Source organism: Herpailurus yagouaroundi, unplaced genomic scaffold, assembly GCF_014898765.1.
Source record: "Herpailurus yagouaroundi ecotype Mexico unplaced genomic scaffold, PumYag 164, whole genome shotgun sequence".
NCBI classification, from domain to species: domain Eukaryota; kingdom Metazoa; phylum Chordata; class Mammalia; order Carnivora; family Felidae; genus Herpailurus; species Herpailurus yagouaroundi.
This window is the reverse complement of record NW_024412405.1, coordinates 25880395-25894882: the sequence shown is the minus strand read 5'-3', so window position 1 is coordinate 25894882 and position 14488 is coordinate 25880395. Positions and strand designations below refer to the sequence as shown.

General features: G+C 35.5%; 1 pseudogene; it reads right to left on the bottom strand.

Moving 5' to 3' along the window:
* Positions 1-222: 222 nt before the first annotated feature.
* On the bottom strand, positions 223-1285 carry LOC121037942 (60S ribosomal protein L6-like; annotated as a pseudogene).
* Positions 1286-14488: the final 13203 nt, after the last annotated feature.

Here is a 14488-nt window from a genome sequence, read left to right as displayed (position 1 = left end):
AATGCAAAAAACAATTTTCATGCTGAATTAGCTAGGAGACATAGACGTTATCTGATACAAATGCTTCCTATTTAAATTTTTTCTCGATTTAAAGGGTGAATTTAATTAATTTATTAAATTATTAACTATTCATTTATTTTCTTATTTACTTATTCACTTACTTATTTAGTGGATCAGTTATTTAATTAGGTTCTTTGCAAGAAATTTAGAAAAAAAGGAAATTTAGAAGATCAGTTTTTCAGGATAAACTCAATTTGTGAGAGAAAACACAAAGTAGAGGTAGCCCTCAAGATGAGGAATAACTTTGATTTTTGGCAGAATTTGTGTGTCCACAGCTTTCTGATCAACCTGGTGCTGCTCTGTAATCTCCTACTTCTCCTCTGTGTCGAAGATCTCACCACCCTGTTTTCTGGATTTACTCAGCTTCTTTTTTTTTTTTTTCAACGTTTATTTATTTTTGGGACAGAGAGAGACAGAGCATGAACGGGAGAGGGTCAGAGAGAGAGGGAGACTCAGAATCGGAAACAGGCTCCAGGCTCCGAGCCATCAGCCCAGAGCCTGACGCGGGGCTCGAACTCACGGACCGCGAGATCGTGACCTGGCTGAAGTCGGACGCTTAACCGACTACGCCACCTAGGCGCCCCACTCAGCTTCTTCTTGAAGTAAGCTTCAGAAAGACGTTTGGGGACTTTCATACTACTGACAGCAATTTCAGGTGGGGGGTGGCAATGATGAATTTCTGGTGTGTTCTACACAAAAGAATTCGATTGAGGGCTGGAGGTCTGGTCACACATAGTGAGTCACTGCTTAGTTGCCTCAAGAAAATCATCCTCTTGCTTCTGTGGTACCCAGTGAGGATAATCAAAATGGTCCCAGGAGCAGTGCTGGCTCTTGGGTTCTCACATGCTGCCTGAATAGCTTTCAAGGCACATCTTCAGTAGGATAATACATAGGCATTTTGTGAAGTTTAACACTTGAGTACCTCAATTGTTGTCAGCACCAACTGGTTTTTTGACAGCAGCAAGAACCCTTTCCTTCTATTTCTTTTCAACTCTGGATTTAGCCATTGAATGCTTCCTCTTGCACATGGTCTTTCTGGAATACATAGCTGATCAAGAATATCTGCCAATTCCTCTACCTCAGACAGGGTTTTGGCTGCAGTGTGGCTTCCTCTTCTTTGGCATTTTAGCCTTGAGGTTACCCTTTTTAACTTGCCACCGGCATCAGACTTCTTGACTTCAGGTTTCTTCTTAGTAGCCAGCTTCTCAGATTTTTCACCCACCATTGTGCAAGATGGGGACGAGCTAATTTTTAAATCAGTTATTCACATACCTTAAAGAAGCACCTACTTCTGCAAAGGTTTTTAAAACAAACAATGAATGGTCTCCAGAATGGCTTCCCTATTCAATGACCCGCATTTCATTTAGGTGATTCAGTATTTACCGCCTATCTCCACTTTAGTTGGATTTACTACATTTTTATTTTTTTGTTTTTAGAAATCATCTCTTAAACTGACATTATTTAAATTTAAACCCAAATTTTCCATGAAGTCTAAAGTTTAGAAATGATAAAAATGCCTACTTCATAGTTAAAAATATTTTTGCAGTTTTATTTTTTATTTTTGGAAAATATCAAACACACACACACACACACACACACACACACACACACACACACCCCTCAGAATAATATTAATTCCTGAACACTTCATGCTGACATTTGGAGTTTTGAATAAACAGTTTTCAATGGTCTTGATCTAAGATGCATGAAAGTGAGATAATAGTTTAAAGCCACAGGTCCATTTCAAAACTGAATTTTCACTAAATGTCACCGTACAGTTCTCTGCCATTTTTCTAGAATGAGTGTATTGGTTCCAGGAAGGAAAATATATTTATGGAAAATCATACCCAGTAACTCAAGGGTAATGTTGTGCTGGCTTTTAACCTGAAAGATCTCTATCCTGCTGCACATTCCCCTTTGTAATTTAAATGCAACCAAGTGCATATAACAAAGAAGTAAAGTCTCCTGTAAAATTGTCTAAATTTACTTGGTTTGAAGCTTATGCATAAGTAGTTATAGCACTTTACATGTGGGTAACAACAACAACAAAAAAAACTTAAACAATCAAATTTCCAGTGAGAAAAATATAGCATTATGCTGTCAAAGCAAGGGGATTCTGGTCTGTATATATGTGTGAGTGTGTGAGTGTGTGAGTGTGTGTGTGTGTGTGTGTGTGTTTTGTATTTCTACAATAATTGCATTGCATTATATTGTTTATGCACTGTATTTCTACAGTAAGTGTGTGATACTTTTAAAAATGGAAATAGTATATAGATATTTTTAGACACACTGAGAAAATCTATGGATATTTCATAAGAAAATATTCAGTAGGTTTTGGATATATGAATTTAAATTCTCAGAGATGAAAAGTCATCTTGAATATCCCATCCCCAATATACAAGATGTAAAGAACCACATCTCTAGTTAGTTGTAAGGCCAAGCCAAGTTGGCCCAGCCATCTCATCATCCACGCCACTTTAGCTGAGATGTCAAATATCACAAAGCACATATGCCATTCTTTCTTTTTCTAGAGGAAAAGAATCTAAAGCCAAAACAAAACAAAAACAAACCCCCCAAACTCTCATTTTTCCTTTTCTGGTTTCTGGAGAGCCATTGGTGACTATTTGCCTCTTCTGAAATAATGGAATGTTAACTAATCACTTTTAACAGAGTTACTTCTTCAAAATATTAAACTCCTTGTAAAATATACTCCTTTAACAAACAAAAACTATGGTTTTGGTGTTCTAGGTTAGCATTAAATAATACCAGTCCTATTAAACCAAAATATCAGTCATGTTAAAACCAAAACCACACTTGAGTATATGAAGGGTATTTGTGGGGTATAGACTGTTTCTTAATCTGGATACTGATTAAATGTGTATACTTCTGGTAGGGGTTCATTATTCTGTACCCCTAATCAGTTACATACTTTTCTCTCTGTACATTGTATTAAATAAAGTGTTCAATAAACAGTCCATATGATTTGCTCTAAGCAAAATGGTTAAATTTTTTTTCATATAAAAAGACAAAACAAAGAGTGAAAACCTCTTGTTTCTGCCTTATATCCTTGCCCTACCCTAGTATTTCTCTCCAAAATGATTTTTTTTAAAAATTGGCGTGCTTCCTTCTACAAAAAGGACACCTTTCATCTCTTATTTATCTATATGTCTACTTATCCAGCCATCAATCTAATACTTATACCTAACTCCATATCTATCCACTAGTTTGATTTATACATAATGGGTGATAATATATTGATACATTTGTTTGTATCTTACTTTTTACTTTTTTTGTTTGTTTAAATATCTTGCTAACCTTCTACAGCATAGTCATTCTTTAAAATAACATTTCATCAAATGACTATACCATAATTTATTTAATTGGTCCTCTGTTGAGAGTCTTTTGGGTTGACTCCAGATTTTGTCCAATATAAACAGTAATTCACCACAATTAACTTGAATTAAGCAATTAAGCTTATGGAGGCAAATACACTCAACAACTCTTGGTTTGCCAGTGAAAAAAATAAGGTTTTTAAAATTTTTGTTGTGGACTGAATGAGTCCCCCGCCAATTTCATATGTTGAAATTCTAATCCCAATATGATGGCATTTGAAGATGAGATCTCTGGGAGGTAATTATGTCATAAGAGTAGAACCATCATGAATGGAATTAGTGCCTTTATAAGCAGAGGCCAGAGAGCTAGCTAGCTCTCTTTCAGGCATGAGAGGTCACAGAAAGAAGACAGCTGTCTGTCTGGAGACCAGTGATAGAGCCGAACCAAGAACCAGATTACACTGGCACACTGATGTGGGACTTTCAGGCTCCAGAACTATGTGACATAAATGTTTTTAAACCACCCAGTCTATGGTAATTTGTTATAGTAGCCCAAATTGACTAAGACCGTTTTCATTCTTAAAATTGGATATTCAAAGTCTTCACTATTTTTAACGTTTTAAAATCTTTTTGTCTTTTAAATATTGATATATTTTGTCTGGTTTCCCAATGAGTTGACTGTGGTATATTTCCTGATTTATATCAGCTCTGAATTAGATTTAAAAAATGAGAATTCTCATTGTCTTATTTTCTCAGTTTTTATAATCTGGATAAATTATTTTATGTAGCATTTAAAATATTTATATAGTTATATATGTCTATATTTCATTTATAATTTATGAAGTGTGGTACTTAGAAAGGTCTCTTGAACTAAGTGAGCCAGGAGAACCTTGCAAAGTCCTGTCTTTAGGCTCATATTTGTTTCCCAGATTACAACTGTTCCTTATTTAAAGAAAATAAACAAAGAAAACAAAGCAAACTGAAGTAAATAAGCTATAGCTTTTTTTTCTGTACAGCTGGGTACTTTAAGCCTTGATATTCAAATCTTAAGAGATGTTCGTGCAGGATGCAACAAAAAGTATCTCATACTTTGCAGAATTATATCTTTTTCTCTCTTCAGAAGTATTATACAAGTGTAATCTTTTAGAGATTAGGAAAAGTTATCTTTATGAACAATACTTAAAGGAGCAAAGTAGTGCAATTGGCCCTAATTGTACCATATTCCAGTCATTAACAAAGAGGCAAATATCTCAAGTTGGGGGCAGAAAGGTAGAAAACTGTTTAGGTACTTTAAAAAAGTGACACAATAAAGTCTCACTTTTACCAGAATGTGAAAACAACATAAATGCATCCAATGTGTTTATTATTCCGATTAAAAATAAAAAAATCCCCCTAATATTTGTATTTGTAAGTTTTAAGTGTTTCTCACTCTACAATTAAGCCAAGCTTTAATCAGGAACTGGATAAAAGAAGGGGATTCCCTCCTTTCCAAGGAAAAGATTTCCTAATAAATAGTGTTCTAATAAACACAATTTATTCTAATTGTTATGTTCTTGTTTTTGTTATTAGAACTTAATTTATGTGGAAATTATTTTTGTAATAAAGGATAAATATACCTTGGCACACACACACACATGAACACATACACATAACCTGCTTCCAGTATGAATCATTTTCATTTCCTCACTGACTTAAAATGCCACTTTTATCGTAGACTAAATTTCATGCATATTTTGGTGTTATTTCTGAACTCCTGCCTGTACTCTTCAACTATATGTTTTGATGACAGTAACAAAGTGTTAATTATCCTAGCTTTCATCTTTAGTATCTGTTAAGATTATTTTACCTCATTACACTTTTTAAAATACTTTTCCTGACTAGTTTACCATATTTATTTTATCAGATAAATTTGAGTTTCATTTTAGTAAGTAAAATGAATTCTGTCCTGCTGCTATTTTAATTAGATTTCAATTAAATTTATAGATTAATTGAAGGGAATTTTATATCTTTACAATTTGAGTTTTCTTATCCAGAAACACATTATGGTTTTCCTTTTAATTTAATCCTTTTTATGTCTTTCAGTAGATATTGCTATTTTCTCTCCTCCTTCTCTTTCTCTCATGTTTCTGTATATATAAACATAAATACAGATGTAGATCTATAGATGCTAAACAATTCTTACAAATTTTATACATACTTTTGTTAGTACTGTAACAGATTTGTTTGCTGTCATATCTGCTGGTTTTATTTACAGTAAGCAAAAGTGATTTATTTTTATACGTTTATCTTATAACATGCCATTTTAGTGAATATTTTATTTTTATAAAGAGCTTTTTACTTTTTTTTTTCCTTTGGACGATTCCTATGTGTTTGGCATTCAAGTAATCGAATTGTCTCCATATTTTTCTTTCTGGCCTATTGTTTCATTTTATCATTATTATTATTGTTTTATTTTTTTAGGGAGAGAGAAAGCAGGAGAGCATGAGCAGACAAAAGGGGCATAGGGAGAGAGACATAATCTTAAGCAAGCTCCAGGCTCAGCATAGAGCCCAGTGTGGGACTTGATTCCATGACCCTGGGATCATGATCTGAGCCGAAATCAAGAGCTAGATACTCAGCCAGCTGAGCCAGACAGGTGCCCATGGCCTATTATTAAAGCTGATATTTTAACTAATCTCATTGGCTAGTACCACTAACATAAGTAAAATAATATTAGTTATAGTCAGAAAAATTAACTGTGTTTTTCTTTAAGCATTTCTACATTTACATATAATATAGTTGATAATATTAGTCAAATTAATGGATATTTATACACATGTATGCGATGTATTACAAATATAGATAATTATATTCCTTATTCAACTTCTAAAAATTAAATATGAATGTTCTCTTAGTCAATTGGCTTAAAAAAACTTGATTTTTTAAAGCGGTTTTAAGTTCACAGCAAAATTGAGAGAAGCATACAGAGATTTCTCATATGCTCTTGCCCCAATACATGTGTAGACTCTCCCATTATCAACATCCCCCACGAGACTGGTATCTGTTACAATTGATGAACCCACATTGATACATCAAAATCACCCAAAGTGCATAGTTTATCCAAAATTTCACTCTTGGTGCTGTGCATTCCATGGGTTGGGACAAATGTATAACATGTATCCATCTTTATAGTGTTATAGGAGTAATTTTACTGCCCTAAAATTTCTCTTTCCTCTATTTATTCTTCCCTGACCTGCACCTCTGGAAACCACTAACCTTTCTACTGTCAACATGGTTTGCCTCTTCCAACATGTCGTACAGTTGGAATCATACAGTATGTAGACTTTTCAGATTGTCTTCTTTCACTTTATAATATGCAGTTAATGTTACTCCATGTCTTCTCATGCCCTGATAGCTCATTTCTTTTTAGGACTGAATAATATCGCATTGTACGATGTACCACAGTTTATTCACTATTCGTTTACTGAAGGACTTCTTTATTGTTTTCACATTTGGCAATTAAGAATAAATTTGCTATAAACATCTGCATATAGGTTTTTTGAGGACATATATTTTCATCTCTTTGGGGTAAATACCAAAGAGTGCAATTACTGGATCATATGCTCAAAATATGTTTAATTTTGTAAGAAACCACCCAAGTGTCTTCCAAAGGGTCTGTCCATTTGCATTCCCACCAGCAGTGAGTGAGAGTTCCTGTGGCTACATATCCTTGCTAACATTTGGTGTTGTCAATGTTCTGGATTTTGCCCATTAATAGGTCTCTCGTGGTATCTCATTTCAATTTCTATTTCCCTGAAGATATATTATGGAGAATCCTTTCATATGCTTATTTGTGATCCATATATCTTTTTTGTGACATGTGTGTTAAGGTCCTGGACTCACTCTTTAATTTGGTCATCTGTTACATTGTTGAGTTTTAAGAATTCTTTGCATATTATTTTGGATAACAGTCCTTTATCAGATGTTCCTTTTGTAAATATTTTTCCCAGTCTATAGTTTGTCTTCTCATTTTCTTGACATTGTCTTTGGAAGAACAGAAGTTTTTCTAATTTTAATGAAGTTCAGTTTATCAGTATCTCTTTCATGAATCATGCCTTTGATGCTGTATCAGAAACGTTCTTGCCATACCCAAGGCCATCTAAGTTTTCTCTTATCTCATCTTCCAGAAATTTTATACTTTTACATTTTACATAGAGGGTGTGGTACATTTGGAGTTAATTTTCATGAAGGATGTAAGGTCTGTGTATAGATTCATCTTTATGCATGTGGATGTCCAGATTCTCTTCATCATTTGTTGAAAAGACTATCTTTGTTCTATTGTATTGCCTTTGTTCCTTTGTTAAAATCAGTTCACTATATTTATTTGACTCTAATTCTGGGCTCTCTGTTCTGTTTCATTCATCTATTTGTCCTCCTTTAGTCACTCCCATATTGTCTTGATAATTGTGGCTTTATAGTAAATCTTGACATTGTGTAGTGTCAGTCCTCCAGTTTAGTTCTACTTCAATATTGAAGACTATTTTGGGTCTTTTGGTTCTTCATATAAACTTTAGAATCAGTTTGTGGAATATAAAAAAACTTTTGAGGATTCTGATTGGGATTGCATTAAATCTGCAGATCAAGTTGGAAAAAACTGAAATCTTGTTAATATTGTCTCCCTATCCATGGACATGGAATAACTATTTATATACTTTTTCTTTGATTTCTCTCATCCGTTTTGTAGTTTTCCTCATTTTATCACTTTTTAATTTTAATTTTATTTTTTAAAACCTTATTTATTTTTTAGAAAGAGACAGAGTGTGAATGGGGGAGGAGCAGAGACAGAGTTGGGGAGGAGCAGAGACAGAGGGATACACAGAATTCGAAGCAGACTCCAGGCTCTGAGCTGTCAGCACAGAACCTGATGCAGGGTTTGAACTCACAAACTGCGAGTTCATGACCTGAGCTGAAGTAGGATGCTTAACTGACTGAGTCACCCAGGTGCCCCTCTTAAAATTTTTATTAAATACAAACCTATTTCTTATTTTCTTAGATGGGAGTATAAATAGTATTGAGTTTTTAATTTCCAATTCTCCTTGTTTGTTGCTGGTATATAAGGAAGTGACTAAATTTTATATATTAACATTGAATCTTGTAAGCTTATGGTAATTTCTTATTAGTTCTAGGAGTTTTTTTTTTATTTTTGTTGATCCTTTCAGATTTTCTACATCAGAATTGTGTCATCCATGACCAAAGATGGTTTTATTTCTTTCTTTCCCAATCTGTATATGTTTTATGCATTTTCTTATTTTTAATGCATTAGCAAGAACTTCCATTATGAAAAAGATTTGTCAGAAACATCTTTGCTTTGTAGGTGATTTTAATGAGAAAGTTTCACATTTTTCACTGTTAAGTATAATGTTAACTATAGGTTTTACAGATATTCTTTATCAACTTGAGAAGAATTCCCTCCATTTTTCAGTTCATTGAGAGTTTTTATTTTTTTATATTTACAGACAATCTTAGGGTTATTACTGGAATTTCATCAAAACTATAGATTCACTTGGAAGGATTGCATACTTTCACATTGAATTCTAACCCCTGACCATCATATGTTTGCATATTTATTTCAGAGTTTTTACATGTCTTTTGTTAAAGTTTCATAGCATATTTCATAAATGGCTTCTATATTTTTTCTTATAATTATTATGTGTTTTATGTTGTTATTTTATACATCTTTGTAAATGGTATTTTTAACTGTTGCAGGTATACAGACATCCAACAAAGTTTGGTCTACTGAATTTCTTTTCAGTTATTTTGAAAAATTGTCTTAATAACTCCATAAATTATCAATGGGGTTTCTGCTTTTTTAAAGTAGGTATCATGTGACTTGGAAAAATGATAGAATTTTTTTTTTCTTCTCACGTCTTTTAGATTTTCCTTCTTTTTTTTGGTTTCTTCCTTGTCGTTTTTCTTCCTTGTCTTTCTCTTTTTCCTTTTCTCTTCCTCCCTTCCTTCTTTCCTTCCTTCCTTCCTTCCTTCCTTCCTTCCTTCCTTCCTTCCTTCTTATTCTAGTCAGTATTTGCATACAATACTTGTATACACATATTGAATAGCATTGGCTACAATAGACATCCACATCTTGCTATTTTGAAAAAGCATGTTTTTAGTGTTTCAGAATTAATTTTGCTATTTGGAATAAATTTTTGAAAATTCTGTTTATCAAGTTAAAGAAATCTCCTATTTCTGGTTTATTAAGAGTTCATGTTAATGGATACAGAGATTTATCTGTATTTATTCTGTATTTGTTAAGGTCATTATATGATTTTAATCCTTTAGTCTACTTATGAAATCTTATCTCTCTTACCTACAGTTTTTATCATGGGTTAGTATCAATATTATAGTAGCTTAATAAAATAAGTTGAATAGTGTTCCCTCTTATATACTGGAATAATTTTTATACAACTAAAATTATTTATTATTTGAATGTTTGGCTAATTGAGGATTTTAGGCCTACAGTTTTCAATTAAAAAAAAAACAGGGGAGAGAAGGGGGGAAGATGGCGGAGTAGGAGGGTGCTGGGCTCACCTCATCTTGCTAATCACGTAGATTCCACCCACATCTGCCTAAATAACCCAGAAAACTGCCAGAATACTAGCAGAACAGACTCTCCAGAGCCAAGCGTAGACAAGAGGCTCATAGAGGAGGGTAGTAAGGGTGGAGAGGCAGTGTGCACTACACAGACTGGCGGGAGGGAGCCGGGGCAGTGGAGGGGCAGCACGCCCAGCAAGGCAGAGCCCCTAAGTCTGGCTTGCAAAAGCAGAGGGGCCGGACTGTATGAGGTGTGACAGCCAGCAGGACTTAACATCTGGAATGTTATAAGTCAACAGCTCTGGTCAGAGAGAGGGAGGGTGAGAAGACACCGGGAGGGAGAGGTGTTGAGCCCTGGAAGATAGAGCTCAGCTGGCGGGGAACAAAGGCGCTGGCCAGCACCATCTCCCTCTCCCATTCCCCAGCCAAAATCTCAAAAGGCACCAGTCCTGTCACTGAACTTGCTTGCACTGGGCAAACACCCAATGCTTTGCTTCTGTGGATCCATCCCTCCAACGGGTCTGCCTCCCTCCTGGTGCTGTAGGGCCACTCCCACAGGGGACCACTGATGGCAAAGTGAGCTAAGCCTGCCCTTCCCATCCCTGTGCACTTGCAGATCCACCCCAGCTAATACGCCAGATCCTATCAAAGCAGTACCACAAGACTGGCAGTGTGCAAATAGCCCAGACAGAGGCCACACCACTCCAGAGTGAGTCCTGCCCCTGGGAGAGAGGAAGATAAGGTACACACCAATCTGACTGTGGCCACAGCAGTGGGCTGGGGACAGACATCAGGTCTGACTGCGGCAATGCCCACCAACACAAGTTACTCCAGACAGCACAGGGGAAGTGCCCTACAGTTGGGCGCCACCCCAGGGACTATCCAAAATGACTACATGGAAGAATTGTCCTCAAAAGAAACTCCAGGAAGTAGCAACACCTAACAAATTGATCAAAAGCAATTTAAGCAATATAATGGAACCAGAATTTAGAATAATAGTCATAAAATTAATCGTTGGGCTTGAAAAAAGTATAGAGGACAGCAGAGAATCTATTGCTACAGTGATCAAGGGACTAGGCAATAGTCATGAGGAGCTTAAAAATGTTGTAAATGAGGTGCAAAATAAAATGGAGGTGACTACAGCTAAGATTGAAGAGGCAGAGGAGAGAATAGGTGAATTAGAAGATAAAATTATGGAAAAAGAGGAAGCTGAGAAAAAGAGAGATTAAAAAATCCAGGAGGATGAGGGGAGAATTGGAAAACTAAGTGATGCAATCAAACGGAACAATATCCATATCATAGGAATTCCAGAAGAGGAAGAGAGAGAGAGAAAGGGGCTGAGGTGTACTTGAACAAATCATAGCTGAGAACTTCCCTGATCCGAGGAAGGAAAAAGGCATTGAAATCCAAGAGAAACAGAGAACTCCCTTCAGACATAAGTTGAATCAATCTTCTGCATGACATATCACAGTGAAACTGGCAAAATACAAGGATAAAGAGAAAATTCTGAAAGCAGGTAGGGATAAACACGTACTAACACATAAAGGGAGACCTATAAGACTAGTGGCAGATCTATCTACTGAAACTTGGCGGGCCAGAAAGGAATGGCAGGAAATCTTCAATGTGATGAACAGAAAAAATAGGCACCTGAGAATTCTTTATCCAGCAAGTCTGTCATTCAGAATAGAAGAAGAGATAAAGGTCTTCCCAAACACACAAAAACTGAAGGAATTCATCACCACTAAACCAGCCCTATAAGAGATCATAAAGGGGATTCTGTGAGTGAAATGTTTCAAGGACCACAAAGTACCAGAGACATCACTACAAGCATGAAACCTACACACATCAAAATGACTCTAAACCCATATCTTTCAATAATAACACTGAATGCAAATGGACTAAATTCTCCAACGAAAAGACATAGGGTATCAGAATACACAAAAAAACAAGACCATCTATTTGCTGTCTACAAGAAACTCATTTTAGACCTGAGAACACCTTCAAATTGAAAGTGAGGGGATGGAGAACTATCTAGCATGCTACTGGAAGTCAAAAGAAAGCTGGAATAGCCATACTTATATCAGACAAACTAGACTTTAAAATAAAGGCTATAACAAGAGATGAAAAAGGGCATTATATAATAATTACAGGGTCTATCCATCAGGAAGAGCTAGCAATTATAGATCTCTATGCGCCAAATACAGGAGCCCCCCAAATATATAAAACAATTAATCACAAACATAAGCAACCTTACTGGTAAGCATGTGGTAATTGCAGGGGACTTTAATAATCCACTTACAACAATGGATAGATTATCTAGAAACAGGATCAATAAAGAAACAAGGGCCCTGAATGATACACTGGATCAGATGGACTTGACAGATATATTTAGAACTCTGCATCCCAAAGCAACAGAATATACTTTCTTCTCGAGTGCACATGGAACATTCTCCAAGATAGATTACATACTGGGTCACAAAACAGCCCTTCATAAGTACAAAAGTACTGAGATCATACCATGCACACTTTCAGACCACAATGCTATGAAGCTTGAAATCAACCACAGGAAAAAGTCTGGAAAACCTCCAAAAGCATGGAGGTCAAAGAACACCCTACTAAAGAATGAATGGGTCAACCAGGCAATTAGAGAAGAAATTAAAAAATATATGGAAACAAACGAAAATGAAAATACAACAATCCAAATGCATTGGGAAGCAGCGAAGGCATTCCTGAGAGGAAAATACATTGCAATCCAGTCCTATCTCAAGAAACAAGAAAAATCCCAAATACAAAATCTAACAGCACACCTAAAGGAAACAGAAGCAGAACAGGAAAGACACCCCAAACCCAGAAGAAGAGAAATAATAAAGATCAGAGCAGAAATAAACAATATAGAATCTAAAAAATCTGTAGAGCAGATCAATGAAACCAAGATTTGGTTTTTTGAAAATATAAACAAAATTGATAAACCTCTAGCCAGGCATCTCAAAAAGAAAAGGGAGATGATCCAAATAGATAAAATCATGAATAAAAATGGAATTACTACAACCAATCCTTCAGAAGTACAAGCAATTATCAGGGAATACTATGAAAAATTATATGCCAACAAACTGGACAACCTGGAAGAAATGGACAAATTCCTAAGCACCCACACACTTCTAAAACACAAACAGGAAGAAATAGAAAACTTGAACAGACTGATAACCAGCAAATCAATTGAATCAGTTCTCAAAAATATACCAACAAATAAGAGTCCAGGACCAGATGGCTTCCCAGGGGAATTACACCAGACATTTAAAGCACAGATAATACCTATCCTTCTCAAGCTGTTCCAAAAAACAGAAAGGGAAGGAAAACTTCCAGACTCATTCTATGAAGCCAGCATTACTTTGATCCTGAAACCAGACAGAGACCCAGCAAAAAAAGAGTACAGGCCAATATCCCTGATGAATATGGATGCAAAAATTCTCAACAAGATACTAGCAAATCAAATTCAACAGCATATAAAAAGAATTATTCACCATGATCAAGTGGGATTCATTCCTGGGATGCAGGGCTGGTCCAACATTTGCAAATCAATCAATGTGATACATCACATTAATTAAAGAAAGATAAGAACCATATGATCCCATCAATCGATGCAAAAAAACCATTTGACAAAATTCAGCATCCTTTCTTAATAAAAGCCCTCGAGAAAGCTGGGATAGAAGGAACATACTTAAACATCATAAAAGCCCACAGCTAATATCATCCTCAATGGGGAAAAACTGAGACCTTTCTCCATGAGATCAGGAACACGACAGGGATGCCCACTCTCACTGCTGTTGTTTAACATAGTGTTGGAAGTTCTAGCATCAGCAATCAGACAACAAAAGGAAATCAAAGGCATCAAAATTGGCAATGATGATGTCAAGCTTTCACTTTTTGCAGATGACATGATACTATATATGGAAAACCCGAAAGACTCCACCAAAAGTCTGCTAGAACTGATACATGAATTCAGCAAAGTTGCAGGATACAAAATCAATGTACAGAAATCAGTTGCATTCTTATACACTAAAAATGAAGCAACAGAAAGACAAATAAAGTAACTGATCCCATTCACAATTGCACCAAGAAGCATAAAATACCTAGGAATAACCTAACCAAAGATGTAAAAGATCTGTATGCTGAAAACTATAGAAAGCTTATGAAGGAAATTGAAGAAGATATAAAGAAATGGAAAAACATTCTGTGCTCATGGGTTGCAAGAATAAATATTGTTAAAATGTCAATACTACCCAAAGCTATCTACACATTCAATGCAATCCCAATCAAAATTGCACCACCATTCTTCTTGAAGCTAGAACAAGCAATCCTAAAATTTGTATGGAACCACAAAAGACCCCAAATAGCCAAAGTAACTTTGAAGAAGAAGACCAAAGCAGGAGGCATCACAATCCCAGACTTTAGCCTCTACTACAAAGCTGTAATCATCAAGACAGCATGGTATTGGCACAAAAACAGACACATAGACCAATGGAATA